Here is a 16,934-nt window from a genome sequence, read left to right on the forward strand (position 1 = left end):
GAGAAAAGAAGGGAAGCGAAAGGGAAAGATATACCCATTTGAATGCAGAGTTCCAAAGAATAGCAAGGAGAGATAAGAAAACCTTTCTAGGTGAAGAAGAGGTGGCAAGAATAAACAGATGAACTGTACAAAAAGTGTCTTAATGACCCAGATAACTACAGTGGTGTGGTCACTCACCTAGACCCAGACATCCTGGAGTATGAAGTCAAGTGGGCCTTAGGAAGCATTACTACCAACAAAACTAGTGGAGGTGATGGAATTTCAGTTGAGCTATTTCAAATCCTGAAAGATGATGCTGTGAAAGTGCTATACTCAATATGCCAGCAAATTTGAAAAACTCAGAGGTGGCCACAGGACTGGAAAAGGTCAGTTTTCATTCCAATCCCAAAGAAGGGCAGTGCTAAAGAATGTTCAAACTACTGTACAGTTACACTCATTTCACATGCTAGCAATATAATGCTCGAAATCCTTCAAGCTAAGCTTCAACTGTATGTGAAACAAGAACTTCCAGATGTTCAAGACAGATTTAGAAAAGGCAGAGAAACTAGAGATCAAATTGCCAACATGTGTTAGATCATAGGAAAAGCAATAGAATTCTAGAAAAACAATAAGCCAGAAAGATAAAGACCATTACAGTATACTAACACATATATATGGAATATAGAAAGATGGTAACGATAACCCTATATGCAAAACAGAAAAAGAGACTCAGATGTAGAGAACAGACTTGTGGACTCTGGGAGAAGGAGAGGGTGAGATGTTTCAAGAGAACAGCATCGAAACATGTATATTATCTAGGGTGAAACAGATCACCAGCCCAGGTTGGGTGCATGAGACAAGTGCTCGGGCCTGGTGCACTGGGAAGACCCAGAGGGATCGGGTGGAGAGGGAGGTGAGAGGGGGACCGGGATGGGGAATACATGTAAATCCATGGCTAATTCATTTCAATGTATGACAAAAACTACTGTAATGATGTAAAGTAATTAGCCTCCAACTAATAAAAATAAATGGAAAAAAAAAAAAAAAAGAAAAACAACTACTTCTGCTTCATTGTCTACACCAAAGCCTTTGACTGTGTGGACCACAACAAACTGTGGTAAATTCTTAAAGAGATGAGAATACCAGATCACCTTACCTGCCTCCTGAGAAACCTGTATGCAGGTCAAGAAGCAACAGTTAGAATCAACATGGCACAATGAACTGGTTCCAAATTGGGAAAGGAGTGCTTAAGGCTGTATATTGTCACCCTCCTTATTTAACTTATATGCAGAGTACTTCATTTGAAATGTGGACGGGATGAATCACAAGCTGGAATCAAGATTTCTGGGAGAAATATCAACAACCTCAGATAAGCAGATGATACAGTTAGGGGAAGCACACTGACTGAAACCGCCCACCCTGGCCAGGCACCATAGTAACCATTTGCATGAGTTGTTTAATGACAGGAGATCCTGATAAGGAATACGGAACTAATAAGCCACCACCAGCCGGAAGAGTTAGGGAAAGGTCGAGAGGAGACACTGCCGTCCACTTCCCAGAATCCCTCTTGCTAGCATCTATCTTGGCTGAGCGATGCGTGTGCCACCAGGAAAGACTCTGAATTAGAATGATTGGCCAAAGACCACCCAGAAACTAATCCCATCACCATAAAACCCAAGACTGCGAGCCACACGGCAGAGCAGTTCTCCTGGGTTCCCTTACCCTCCTGCTCTCCACCTGAGTGCCCCTCCCAATAAAATCTCTTGCTTTGTCAGCACATGTGTCTCCTCAGACAATTCATTTCCGAGTGTTAGACAACAGCCCAGTTTTGGGCCCTGGAAGGGGTCCCCCTTCCTGCAACAATACCATCATAATGGCAGAAAGCAAAAAGGAACAAAAGAGCCTCTTGATGAAGATGAGAGAGGAGAGTGAAAAAGCTGGCTTAAAATTCAGCATTCAAAAAATGAAGATCATGGCATCTGGTCCCATCACTTCGTGGCAAATAGATGGGGGGGAAATGGGAACAGTGGCAGATTTTATTTTCTTGGGTTCCAAAATCACTGCAGAATGGTGACTCCAGCCATGGAATTAAAAGACACTGGCTCCTTGGAAGAAAAGCTACGACACACCTAGACAGCATATTAAAAAGCAGAGATCACTTTGCCAGTAAATGTCCGTATAGTCAAAGCTATTGCTTTTCCAGTAGTCATGTATGGATGTGAAAGTTGGACCATAAAGAAGGCTGAGCACCGAAGAATTGATGCTTTTGAACTGTGGTGCTAGGGAAGACTCTTGAGAGTCCCTTGGACAGCAAGGAGATCAAATGAGTCCATCCTAAAGGAAATCAACCTTGAATATTCATCGGGAGGCCTGATGCTGAAACTAAAGCTCCAATACTTTGGCTACCTGTTGCGAAGACCCTGATGCTGGGAAGATTGAGGGCAGGAGAAGGCAGCAACAGAGGATGAGATTGTTGAATGGCATTATCGACCTAATGGACATGGATCTGAGCAGACTCCAGGAGATGGTGAAGGACAGGGAAGCCTGGCATGCTGCAGTCCATAGGGTTGCAAAGAGTCAGATATGACTTTGTGACTGAACAACAACTAGTTCCTAGGTCTGGAACAGTTTCTCACCCTTGGCACTATTTACTCTGTGAGCTGAAAAATTCTTTTGGTTTGTTTGCTTTATTGCAGTATAGTTGATTTACAATATCATGTTAGTTTCAGATGTATAACAGAGATTTAGCTATAATTAGATGTGTTATAACTATATGTGTGTGTGTGCATTCTTTTTCAGGTTCTTTTCCCGTATGCATTATTACAAAATATTGAGTATAGTTCCCTGTGCCATACAGTAAGTCCTTGATTATATAGTAGTATGTATATGTTAATCATGTTCTCCTAATTTTTCCCTCCCCCCATTTGTATCTTTTTTTTTTTCAGGTTCCATATAAGTGATATCATATGTTATTTGTCTTTCTCTCCCTGGTTTACTTCACTTAGTATGATAATCTCTATGTCCATTGGAAAATTCTTCATTGGGGGCATGGGGAGAGGGGCTGTCCTGTGAATTAATTGTAAGATGTTTAGCAGCATTCCCAGCTTCTACCCACTAGATACAAGTACTGTGCCACCCAAGCATCTCCAGACATTTCAAAATATTCCCTGAGCGGGGAAAAATGCCCACAGTTGAGAAACACTAATCTAGTGAAAAGTCACTTTTGGAGAGCAAAAGCACGCCCACTTTGGAGTGACTCTTCTGGCCACATATTGATAACATAGCACTGAGCCATTAACAGAGGTTCCCTCTCATTTCAAATTCCCAGTGTCAACTAGCCGAGAGATTCTGTACCAAAATAGCTACATCCACACTTCTTACTCTTGTTTGCCTTCAATCACCCATTTCTTTAACATGCCTTTTCAATATTTTATACTTAGTAATATTTATCTAGCCTTACATATGTAGTAATCCACCCAAGCAAGAGATCAAACCTACAAAATTAATTATATATCTCATCTGTATCCTGCTATTTCTGTTCATTCATTATTTGTCACAAGAATCAAGACTTTCTTCCAACAGCAGTCTAAAGAAGTGAGTCATCAGCCTAAGTAAATCAGGTGAGAATCAAGGATTTCAACAACAAAAAATGAAATATGTGACTTATATGTCTGAAGATTTGGCAATCTACAAAACCTAAAACATGTCTTGACACAGATCATACCAGACTACTGAGCAGGAAATGCTTTTTAAATCCTACTAAATACACAGCAGAGCTTGAAAGAAAGAAAGGGAAATCCCAGGCTCCAAAAGCAAAGAGGAAAACTAGAAACAAACCAAATGTCCACCTACAATATAAATCCTGTTGTATTCATGCAATGAAATAACATACAGCAATGAAAATAAACAAACTGCAAGTATAAGAAACAACATGAGTGAACTTCAGAAATACAATGATAAGCAATGGAAACCAGACACAAAAGAATATATGCTATATGATTGCATTTATATAACATTCAAAAATAGACAAAATTACTCTGTTATGTTAGAAGTCAGAATAATGATTCTTCTTGGGAGGAGATACTGGTTGGAAAGAACATTAGGAAATTCCTAGTAACCTTCTTTTTCTTTATCTGGGTACTTGTTACCTAGGTATGTTCACTTGTGATATTGAGCTATGTATTTATAATCTGTATGCTTTTCTATATGTATGTTATACTTCACTAAAATGTATAAATCAGAAAAGGGGAAGGGCAGAGTACTATAAGCCAGAGTAGTGACCTAGTAGCTGAAACAGGAGTACCAGCACTGTGAGTCTTTCTAACCACAATATTTGAGTTTAATGTCTATCAGGGATAGGCTTGGGCCTTATAAGGCAGGAAGATGTAACTAAGATACCTATGAAATGGCAGCCTGTCAAAGAGCTACACCACACTGAAAGGCTGGATTGCAGGGATGGCGGTGGGGTGGGGGTGGAGAGGAGTCTTCCTACCAGCAAACAGGAAGATAACAAGGAAGACTGCCTTGAACTGAGTTCAGAGTTTACAAGAAAATCTCTTTGGAGAATTTATAATCTAGACCCAAGCCTCACGGAGTTAAGGACTTCACATATATACCTCATACTACTACATGGTCCAGAAATACCCCAAATATCTTAAAAGTTGGGCTGGCATGGAAACTTGCTGGGTGATGGAGAGGTTCTATATCTTGACTGTGGTGATAGTTATGCAAATGTATACATTCAAATGTTATCAAACACACTTCAAAAAGGTATTGTATTCTGTGTAAAATCCTACCAAAAAAACTAAACTGACAAAAAATAATTGGCATAGAGATAGTAATATTCCTAGAGCAACCTGGCAGAAACAAACTCAAATTCACTCTGGAAGCAGTTTCAAAATGAAGATGGGGTTACAGTGAAAATTACAAAACACATAGAGAAATAATCCACTTTGAACAAAAATTAGCATATAATAAACAACAGGATGGTATTACTATCCCTACAACTTCGATTAAGACTAGTATTAGATAGTGGAGTTCCCTCATGGTCCAGTGTCTAAGACTCCAAGCTTCCAATGCAGTCATCCCAGGTTCAGTCCCTGGTTAGGGAACTAGATCCCACCTGCTGCAACTAAGGATCTCGTGTGCCATAATGAAGATCAAAGATCCCACGCGCCACAACAAAGACCTGGTATAGCCAAATAAATAAACAAATATTTAACAAGACAAGTGTTGGATAGAGTTGAATTGGGTAAAATTAAGTATGTTTAGAATAACTAGCCCCATAACAGAAGGAATAGAAAGCATAAGACAGAAAAGACATAAGCAATATTGAAGACAGAACAGTCAGAATCACAAAATAATTAACTAGAACATTTAGAGCTTAAAAATACAGTAAGGGAAAACGCATTAACCAGGACCACACCTGTAGTCAAAAACAATCACTTTGTCTAGCTTGCTGGGGCAAAGGAGAAGGTACACCAGAGCAGTTGTGAGAGGGATTTACCGTAGAACTTATGCTTGAACTAGGAGAAATATGTAGGGTTTAAGAGAGCAGAGGTTGGTTCTGAATCAGACGTTGTCAAGAAGTGGAGGAAATTTAGTGATTGAGTATCTTGATAATTTTAATCTGAAAAGCCAGAGTATTAAAGCATGACTGGAATCATCATTGACAAAGAAGCACTAGTCACTCATATTAGTCAAGGATACTATGTTATTTCTGAGGCTGCAGAGGGTCCTTCTTTCGGTCTAGTTCCAAACACTTAGATGGAGGGGTTTATCTGGTCTTTGTTTTTACTCTGTTAGCATTATCTTCTTTCAATTAGGAACACCTGAATTGCCACTTGATCAGTTTTTCAGTGATTAGATTTTAAAACCCTCAAGGAATTAAATTATCAATATTTAGCAGGTTGACATAGCTGAAGAGAGAACTGCCAAAGCAGAATAAGACAGGACTTCCCTGGTGGTCCGGTGGTTAAGACCTCATGCTCCCAGTATATGAGGTCTGGCTTTGATCCCTGGTCAGGGAACTAGATCCCACATGCTGCAACTAAGAGCTCCTGCAGCCAAAAAAAAAAAAAAAAAAAGACTCAACTAAAGACATTTTGAAATAAAAACAGACTACTAACAAAGTCCAGGTGAAGAATTTCTAGATGTTCTTCTGAAAGGATCAAGATACAAGAAAGAACCATGAGCAAAGGAACTGGGAAGTTTAAGTGAATAACTGCCTATATAAATGTATAATAATAATGATAATGAATAATTGGAGTAAAAACCAATGTAACAATAGTTACTATTAAAAGGAGAACTAAAATCCTGGAAAGCAATAAGAAATTAGTAGAGAGGAATTAGAGCTAAGGCAATCTAAAAACTTTATGTTCAATAGGAGAGTAGACATAATGACTCACTTGTGTTTCTGTTAAATAGAGTAATTCATGTTAAAAATTTAAGATAAACTACTAAAGGAACAGAAATGGAATTTTAAATTTTCAAATCAGTCAAGGGAAATAAAAGAGAACAGCAAAGCTTGATCAATTCATGAGGAGATTTTTAAAAATAAAAGGAGAAAAGAGAGCAGAGAAAAATCAGAATAGAAATCACATACATAAACAAAAAAATTATAGAAATTTGTGCAAAAATATGAGAAGCATAATAACTGTAACTGATTCTACCTATAAAAAGACAGAGATAATCACACTGGAAAAAAAAAAAGGAAAACTCAGCCACTTAAAAATAAAACTATAAAACATTAAAAATAGCTGAGGAAAGAACAGAAGAGAAAGGTGAAGGAGGAAAGGAAAGATATACGCATCTGAATGCAGAGTTCTAAAGAATAGCAAGGAGAGATAAGAAAACCTTTCTCAGTGATCAATGAAAAGAAATAGAGGAAACAAAAGAATGGGAAAGACTAGAGATCTCCTCAAGAAAATTAGAGATACCAAGGGAACATTTCATGCAAAAATGGGCACAATAAAGGACAGAAAAGTTATGGACCTAACAGAAGCAGATGTTAAGAAGAGGTGGCAAGAATACACAGAAGAACTATACAAAAAAGATCTTCATGACCCAGATAACCATAGTGGTGTGATCACCATTTGGAAATGGTGGAATTTGGAAAACTAAGCAGTGGCCACAGGAATGGTTAAAGTCAGCTTTCATTCCAATCCCAAAGAAAGGCAATGCAAAGAATGTTCTAACTACCACACAATTGCACTCATCTCACATGCCAGCACTAAAAGAGCCTCTTGTTCAAAGAGGAGAGTGAAAAAGTTGGCTTAAAACTCAACATTCAGAAAACTAAGATCATAGCATCTGGTCCCATTCTCTTCATGGCAAATAGATGGAGAAACAATGGAAACAGTGACAGACTTTATTTTCTTGGGCTCCAAAATCACTGCAGGTGGTGACTGTAGCCATGAAATTAAAAGACGCTTACTCCTTGGAAGGAAAGTTATGACCAACCTAGACCTTATTAAAAACCAGAGACGTTACTTTGCCAACAAAGGTCCATTTAGTCAAAGCTATGGTTTTTCCAGTAGTCATGTATGGATGTGAGAGTTGGACTATGAAGAAAGCTGAGCACCAAAGAATTGACGCTTTTGAACTGTGGTTTTGGAGAAGACTCTTGAGAGTCCCTTGGACTGCAAGGAGATCCAACCAGTCCATCCTAAAGGAGGTCAGTCCTGGGTGTTCATTGAAAGGACTGATGCTGAAGCTGAAGCTCCAATACTTTGGCCACCTGGGGTTTCCCTGGTGGCTCAGATGGTAAAGAGTCTGCCTGCAGTGTGAGAGACCCAGGTTTGATCCCTGGGTCAGGAAGGTGCCCTGGAGAAGGAAATGGCAACTCATTCCAGTATTCGTTCCTGGAAAATCCCATGGATGGAGGAGCCTGGTGGGCTCTAGTCTATGAGTCTATAGCAAAGAGTCAGACACGGCTGAGCGACTTCACTTTCTTTCTTGGCCACCAGATGCGAAGAACCAACTCAATGGAAAAGACCCTGGTGCTGGGAAAGATTGAAGGCAGGAAGAGAAGAGGATGACAGAGGATAAGATGTTTGGATGGCATCACCAACTCAAAGAACATGAGTTTGAGGAAGCTGAGGGACTTGGAACAGGGAAGCCTGGCGTGCTGCAGTCCATGGGGTCGCAAAGAGTTGGACAAGACTGAATGACTGAACTGACTGAAAAAAAAATTGAAGAAGCCATGTTAAAATGAGCCCCTCAAAGAAACCAAAAAGGCAGTTAGTGCTATAAACTATAACAGAAAGCAGACACCTAATAACCAAAGAAACAAATAGCAGGGAAAATTTAACAATTACAATGTTTTTGTACCTACTAATATAGCCTCAAATATATGTATTAAAAATTAAGAGAATTATGGGGAATACGTGTAAATCCATGGCTGATTCATGTCAATGTATGACAAAAACCACTACAATATTGTAAAGTAACTAGCCTCCAACTAATAAAAATAAATGAAAAAAATAAAAAATTGTAAAATTAAAAAAAAATTAAAAAACAGAGAATTATAAATAATTAAAAATTATTAATGTAAGTATAAATGGACAAATCCACAATCATTTGTGATGTGTGATCACAGCACATCTCTCTGTTGAAAGATTAAGCAAATGGAAAATTGAAAAGAATATGGAAGATGTGAACACAATTGACAAACTTGATCAAGTGTGTGTGTATACACCTGCACCTAGAACAAATAGAACAAGCATTCCTTTCAAGCTCACAATTAATCAAAACTGACAATGAACTAGGTCACAAAGTATGTCTCAACACATAATATCTCATATTTATTAGGTGCTTATTCTGTGTCAGGCACTGGCTAAATACTTTGGTGCTTCACACATATTAACTTGTTTAATCCTCACAATAACCCTACTGGAGTAGATACTATTATTATCCCCATGTTAAAGATGGGGAAACTCAGGCTAAAAAGAAATGAAGAAAATTGCCTGAATTTATCAACTGATAATTGGACTGTGGTTCAAACTAATGTGGTCTGCAGATAGGCAAATTTTTTTAAAAAAGAAAAAATTTTAAAAGATACATGCAAGTCCACATCCTAAGCACCCTGAATTGATCAAAGTTTTACCATTTGGTCATTTTTCTTCTAGTATTCTCCTTTTTTTAAAAAAAGATACAGAAACCTTATAGTTAAGTCCTCTTTAACAACCACTCACAGTTTGATTTCCAATCTCTTCCCGATGATATATATGAATCCTGGCTTTATGTGTTTTATAAATTTATAATGACCAATATGTGACACCATTAAAATGTTTAATATTGGTTTTGGTGACCATGTAATTATGTGCGAATGTACACATATACATGGACATCAATTTTAACAGTTACATGGAGAAGGTAAAGAAGGGCAACTTGCATAGAAAAAAATGACGTGGTATAGGCAAAAAAACTGAGAGATGTAGTGACTTCAAAACATAAGCTATGTGAGAGCAAGTGACTAGAGATGTAAGCTGAGATCAGAGTTTGAGCATTTTTCTGTGCTACAGGAAGGGGTTGGAAATTTATCCTGTAGGAAATAAATCAGTACTGTTGATATTTTTCTTTCGAAGGAGGAAAGTGATTTGTTGATCATAAAATAATATAGAGATGTTGTAATGCTTCACCCCAAATGATTTTCCTACATAACCACAATACAATTATTATCCTAATAAAATTAACTGCAATTACCTTAATATCATAGAATATTTTATTGATATCAAAAATTTTCCAATTGTCCTCAGCGTGCCATTTACTGCTGGCTTAATCAAAGTAAGATTTAATTTTAAAAACCACTCATTGCTTTGCATTTGAGTTTTAATTTTGTCTCTTTAGTCTCTTTTATCTTAATAAAGCCCTCCCAACACTTTTTCGTGTCACTAAAATATTAACGATGATTGTAGAATTTGTAGATTGTAGAACTTCTAGATTTGCCCAATTTTTTCTTTAGATACTGTTTTAACATTTTTCTCTACTTTTTGTGTATGCTGCAAACCAGAATTTAGGTCTAAAGCTAGTTTAGATTCAGGTCTATAGCTTGTTTATATTCAGGTTAAATATTTTTAGCAAGAACACTTCATAAATAATTCTATGTGCTTCACATTCCAATAGATTAGGAAACACATCATGTCTGATTGTTGACTGAAAAAGAATGCTAAGATTAATCACTGAGTTAAAGTGGTGACACCCAGGTTCCATTACTGCAATGCTACAGTTTATCTTTTTCTTTATTCCAGAAAATAGTTGGTGGGGTGGTAATTTGGCACCGGATATGTTGTCATCCTCTCTTCTATCATCACTTGACCTAATGGTTTCAACATTCATGGATGACCCAGTTTCAAGTAGTCTTTTCTTTAAGGGTTCCAAAATGGTTATTGTCTAGCTCTGTCATTTCTTCTACATCTGTATTAGCAGTGATTCTTTTGTAAAGATGAGACTTTTCTCATTAGCTGAGATTATTTGGTTGCCATAAGATGATTTAGTTTCCCTGATAACACAATTTCTACTGGAAATGGGGGATAAATTCTTCATTATATGGCATATACTCTTTTTAAGTGTTTTTATTTATTTATTTCCATGTGCAGTTGTAACTGTTGCTTCCTGATGTGCATACAGGTTTCTCAAAAGGCAGGTCAGGTGGTCCAGTGTTCCCATCTCTTTCGGAAATTTCCACAGTTAATTGTGATCCACACAGTCAAAGACTTTGGCACAGTCAATAAAACAGAAATAGATGTTTTTCTGGAACTCTCTTGCTTTTTCGATGAGCCGGCAGGTGTTGGCAATTTGATATCTGGTTCCTCTGCCTTTTCTAAAACCAGCTTGAACATCTGGAAGTTCACAGCTCACGTATTGCTGAAGCCTGGCTTGGAGAATTTTGAGCATTACTTTACTAGCATGTGAGATGAGTGCAATTGTGTGGTAGTTTGATCATTCTTCGGCATTGCCTTTCTTTGGGATTGGAATGAAAACTGACCTATTCTAGTCCTGTGGCCACTGCTGAGTTTTCCAAATTTGCTGGCATATTGAGTATAGCACTTTCACAGCATCATCTTTCAGGATTTGAAATAGCTCAACTGGAATTTCATCACCTCCACTAGCTTTGTTCATAGTGATGCTTCCTAAGGCCCACTTGACTTCACATTCCAGGATGTCTGGCTCTAGGTGAGTGATCATACCATTGTGACTATCTGGGTCATGAAGATCTTTTTTGTACAGTTCTTCTGTGTGTTCTTGCCACCTCTTCTTAATATCTTCTGCTTCTGTTAGCTCCATACCATTTCTGTCCTTTATTGTGCCCATCTTTGCATGAAATGTTCCCTTGGTATCTCTAATTTTCTTGAAGAGATCTCTAATCTTTCCATTCTAATATTTTCCTCTATTTCTTTCCATTAAGCATTGAGGAAGGCTTTCTTATCACTCCTCGATATTCTTTGGAACTCTGCATTCAAATGGGTATATCTTTCCTTTTCTTCTTTGCCTTTTACTTCTCTTCTTTTCTCAGCTATTTCTAAGGTCTCCTCAGACAATCATTTTGCCTTTTTGCATTTCTTTTTCTCAGGGATAATTTTGATCCCTGCCTCCTGTATAATGTCACAAACTTCCATCCATAGTTCTTCAGGCACTCTGTCTATCTGATCTAAACCCTTGAATCTATTTCTCACTTCACTGTATAATCATAAGGGATTTGATTTAGGTCATACCTGAATGGTCTAGTGGTTTTCCCTACTTTCTTTAAGTCTGAATTTGGCAATAAGGAGTCATGATCTGAGACACAGTCAGCTCCTGGTCTTGTTTTTGCTGACTATAAAGAGCTTCCCCATCTTTGGCTGCAAAGAATATAATCAATCTGATTTCGGTGTTGACCATCTGGTGGTATCCATGTCTAGAGTCTTCTCTTTTGTTGTTGGAAGAGGGTGTTCACTCTGACAGTGTGTTTTCTTGGGAAAACTCTGCTAGCCTTTGCCTTCATTCTGTACTCCAAGGCCAAATTTGCCTGTTACTCCAGGTATTTCTTGACTTCCTACTTTTGCATTCCAGTCCCTTGTAATGAAAAGAACATCTTATTTGGTGCTAGTTCTAGAAGGTCTTATAGGTCTTCATAGAACCGTTCACCTTCAGCTTGTTCAGCATTATTGGTTGGGGCATAGACTTGGATTACTGTGATATTGAATGGTTTGCCTTGGAAACAAACAGAGATCATTCCGTCATTTGTGAGACTGCATCCAAATAGATTTAAGGGACTAGATCTGATAGACAGAGTGCCTGATGAACTATGGATGGTGGTTTGTGACATTGTACAGGAGACAGGAATCAAGACCATCCCCATGGAAAAGAAATGCAAAAAACAGCAAAATGGCTGGCTGAGCAGGCCTTACAAATAGCTGCAATGCTGAAAAGAAGAAAAGCGAAAAGCAAAGGAGAAAAGGAAAGATATACCCATCTGAATGCAGAGTTCCAAAGAATAACAAGAAGAGATAAGAAAGCCTTCCTCAGTGATCAATGCAAAGAAATAGAGGAAAACAATAGAATGGGAAAGAATAGAGATCTCTTCAAGAAAATTAGAGATACTAAGGGAATATTTCATGCAAAGATAGGCATAACAAAGGACAGATATGGTATGGAGCTAACAGAAGCAGAAGATATAAAGAAGAGGCAAGAACACACAGAAGAACTGTACAAAAAAGATCTTCATGACCCAGATAGTCACGATGGTATGATCACTCACCTAGAGCCAGACATCCTGGAATGTGAAGTCAAGTGGGCCTTAGGAAGCATCACTATGAACAAAGCTAGTGGAGGTGATGGAATTCCAGTTGAGCTATTTCAAATCCTGAAAGATGATGCTGTGAAAGTGCTATACTCAATATGCCAGCAAATTTGGAAAACTCAGCAGTGGCCACAGGACTAGAATAGGTCAGTTTTCATTCCAATCCCAAAGAAAGGCAATGCCGAAGAATGATCAAACTACCACACAATTGCACTCATCTCACATGCTAGTAAAGTAATGCTCAAAATTCTCCAAGCCAGGCTTCAGCAATACATGAGCTGTGAACTTCCAGATGTTCAAGCTGGTTTTAGAAAAAGGCAGAGGAACCAGAGATCAAATTGCCAACATCTGCCGGCTCATCAAAAAAAGCAAGAGAGTTCCAGAAAAACATCTACTTCTGTTTTATTGACTGTGCCAAAGCCTTTGACTGTGTGGATCACAGTAAACTGTGGAAAATTCTTAAAGAGATGGGAGTGCCAGCCTGCCTGACCTGCCTCTTGAGAAACCTGTATGCAGGTCAGGAAGCAAGAGTTAGAACTGGACATGGAACAACAGACTGGTTCTAAATAGGAAAAGGAGTATGTCAAGGCTGTATATGGTCATCCTGCTTATTTAACTTATATGCAGAGTACATCATGAGAAACGCTGGGCTGGATGAAGCACAAGCTGGAATCAAGATTGCCAGGAGAAATATCAATAGCCTCATATATGCAGATGACACCACCCTTATGGCAGAAAGTGAAGAAGAACTAAAGAGCCTTTTGATGAAAGTGAAAGAGGAGAGTGAAAAAGTTGGCTTAAAGCTCAACATTCAGAAAACTAAGATCATGGCGTCTGGTCCCATCACTTCATGGCAAATAGATGGGGAAACAGTGGAAACAGTGACTGCATTTATTTTTCTGGGCTCCCAAATCACTGCAGATAGTGATTGCAGCCATGAAATTAAAAGATGCTTCCTCCTTGGAAGGAAAGTTATGACCAACCTAGACAGCATATTAAAAAGCAAAGACATTACTTTGTCAACAAAGGTCCATCTAGTCAAGGATATGGTTTTTCCACTTGTCATGTATGGATGTGAGATCTGGACTGTGAAGAAAGCTGAGTGCTGAAGAATTGATGTTTTTGAACTATGATGTTGGAGAAGACTCTTGAGAGTCCCTTGGGCTGCTAGGATATCCAACTAGTCCATCCTAAATGAGATCAGTCTTGGGTGTTCATTGGAAGGACTGATGCTGAAGCTCCAGTACCTTGACCACTCATTTGAAAAGACGCTGATGTTGGGAAAGATTGAAGGCAGGAGAGAAGGGGACGACAGAGGCTGAGATGGTTAGATGGCATCACTGACTCAATTGACATGGGTTTGGGTGGACTCCGGGAGTTGGTGATGGACAGGGAGGTCTGGCGTGCTGTGGTTCATAGGGTCGCAAAGAGTCGGACGCGACTGAGCGACTATACTGAACTGAAGTGCATTTCAGACTCTTTTGTTGACTATGATGGCTACTCCATTTCTTCTATGGGATTCTTGCACACAGTAGTAGATCATCTGAGTTAAATTCACCCATTCCAGTCTATTTTAGTTCGCTGACTCCTAAAATGTCGATGTTCATTCTTGCCATCTCCTGTTTGACCACATCCAATTTGCATTGTTTCATGGAGCTAACATTCCAGTTTGCTATGCAATATTGCTCTTTACAGAATCGGACTTTACTTGTATCACCAGTCACATCCACAACTGTGTTGAGAAATCTGTATGCAGTTCTGGAAGCAACAGTTAGAACTGGACGTGAAACAACAGACTGGTTCCAAACAGGGAAAGAAGTACATCAAGACTGTATATTGTCACCCCGTTTATTTAACTTATATGCAAGTACCTCATGAGAAATGCTGGGATGGATGAAGCAGAAGTTGGAACAAGATTACTGGGAGAAATATCATTAATCTCAGATATGCATATGACACTACACTTACGGCAGAAAATGAAAAAGAACTAAAGAGCCTCTTGACGAAAGTGAAAGAGGAGAGTGAAAAAGTTGGCTTAAAAGTCAACATTCAAAAAACTAAGATTGTGGCATCTGGTCCCATCACTTTATGTCAAATAGATGGGGAAACAATGGAAACAGTGACAAAGTCTATTTCCTTGGGCTCCAAAATCACTGTGGCCAGTGACTGCAGCCATGAAATTAAAAGATGTTTGTTCTTTGGAAGAAAAGCTATGACAAACCTAGACAGCATATTAAAAAACAAAGACAGTACTTTGCTGACAAAGGTCCATATAGTCAAAGCTATGTTTTTTCCAGTAGTCATGTATGGATATAAGAGCTGGACTATAAAGAAAACTGAGTGCCAAAGATTTGATGCTTTTGAACTGTGATGTTGGAGAAGACTCTTGAGAGTCCCTTGTACTGCAAGAAGATCCAACCAGTCCATCCTAAAGGAAATCAGTCCTGAATATTAGTTGGAAGGACTGATGCTGAAGCTGAATCTCCAATACTTTGGCCACCTGATTCGAGGAACTAACTCATTTGAAAAGACCCTGATGCTGGGAATGATTGAAGGTGGAAAGAGAAAGGGATGACAGAGGATGAGATGGTTGGATGGCATCACTGACTTGATGAACATGAGTTTGAGTGAACTCTGGGAGTTGGTGAAGGACAGGGAGGCCTGTCGTGCTACAGTCCACGGGGTCAAAAAGTGTCAGACACAACTGAGCGACTGAACTGAACTGAACTGAATTTACTTATTTGGCTGCGCTGGGTCTTAGTTGTGGCACAGATGAACTTTGATCTTAGTTGTGGCATGTGGGATCTTTAGTTGTAGCATGTGGGATCTTGTTCCCTGACCAGGGATGGAACCTGGGCCACCTGTGTTGGGAGCACAGAGTCTTAACCTCTGGACCACCAGTGAAGACCCTAGGGCATAAACTCATAGGCAGTAACAAGATTTCTAATCATAGTGCAATTAGATGAGAATTATTAATAAAATATGTATATTTAGAAATTTTTTTTTCCATTTATTTTTATTAGTTGGAGGCTAATTAGTTTACAGCATTGCAGTGGTTTTTGTCATACATTGAATTAGCCATGGATTTACATGTATTCCCCATCCCAGTCCCCCCTCCCACCTCCCTCTCCACCCCATCCCTCTGGGTCTTCCCAGTGCACCAGGCCTGAGCACTTGTCTCATGCAACAGCTTCTAAATAAATTGTGGGTCAGAAGTTAATTAAATGTAAAAATCAACAAATATTTATAACAATGATAACTTAAAAATCTACCTATCAAACATGTGGGATGGTGCTAAAGTAAATAGCAAAATACCAGAGGAATAGATAGTAAGATTCAGCAAGGAAAGAAAGATAAGGGGCAAACACCTAAAAGCAATTTTATGGGAAGTAATAAAAAATTCAGACAAAATGCACAGTTTTTTGTAGGAAAAAAAATAGCTTGCCAAGAACAAGTAGAAAACCTGAATTCAACCATTTAACAAATTAAGTCAGAAGTTTAAAATGTTTCCCCCCTAAAAACTCTCCCATGTGGTGTGAAAGATTTATAAATGCTACCAAACAATCAATGAACAAATAAGGCTTGTCCTATACAACTGTTTCAGAAAATAGAAAAACAAAGAAATAACCCACAACTATTTTATGAGAATAATAAACCTGACACTAAAATCAGAGAAAGGACATACAAAAAAAGAGAGAGAGAGAGACAGAGAAAGAAAGAAAGTTAAAAGCTATTAGAGTGCTAACTATTCATCAAAATTGCTCATATCAACCTCCCTTGTAGTCAGGTGTGGGCATATAACAATGTTCTCCAGAGAGGAATGTACGAGAAAGTGATAAATGCCACCACCACACATCGAGAATTTAAAATTTCAAGCACCGTCTTTCATGCTTTTTCCTTTATGACTAACTGTAATGATGACCCCCAGGGCAACCATAAAGAACTCAAATTCAAGATGGCAGAGATCCTGTCAGACTCGATCCATGAAAGACTACATGTAGCAGACAGGATATTTGTATCTCATAAAACTGACAAAGAATTAGTATTGGAATATATAAACAAATCTGACAAATGGATAAGGAAAAAGCTATTTTAAAAATGGCAAAAGCTATTTATTTATTTTTGGCCATGCTATGAGGCTTGTGTGATCTTAGTGAACCCACACCCTCAGTAG

The sequence above is a fragment of the Odocoileus virginianus genome, chromosome 7 (genome assembly GCF_023699985.2).
Source record: "Odocoileus virginianus isolate 20LAN1187 ecotype Illinois chromosome 7, Ovbor_1.2, whole genome shotgun sequence".
NCBI lineage: Eukaryota > Metazoa > Chordata > Mammalia > Artiodactyla > Cervidae > Odocoileus > Odocoileus virginianus.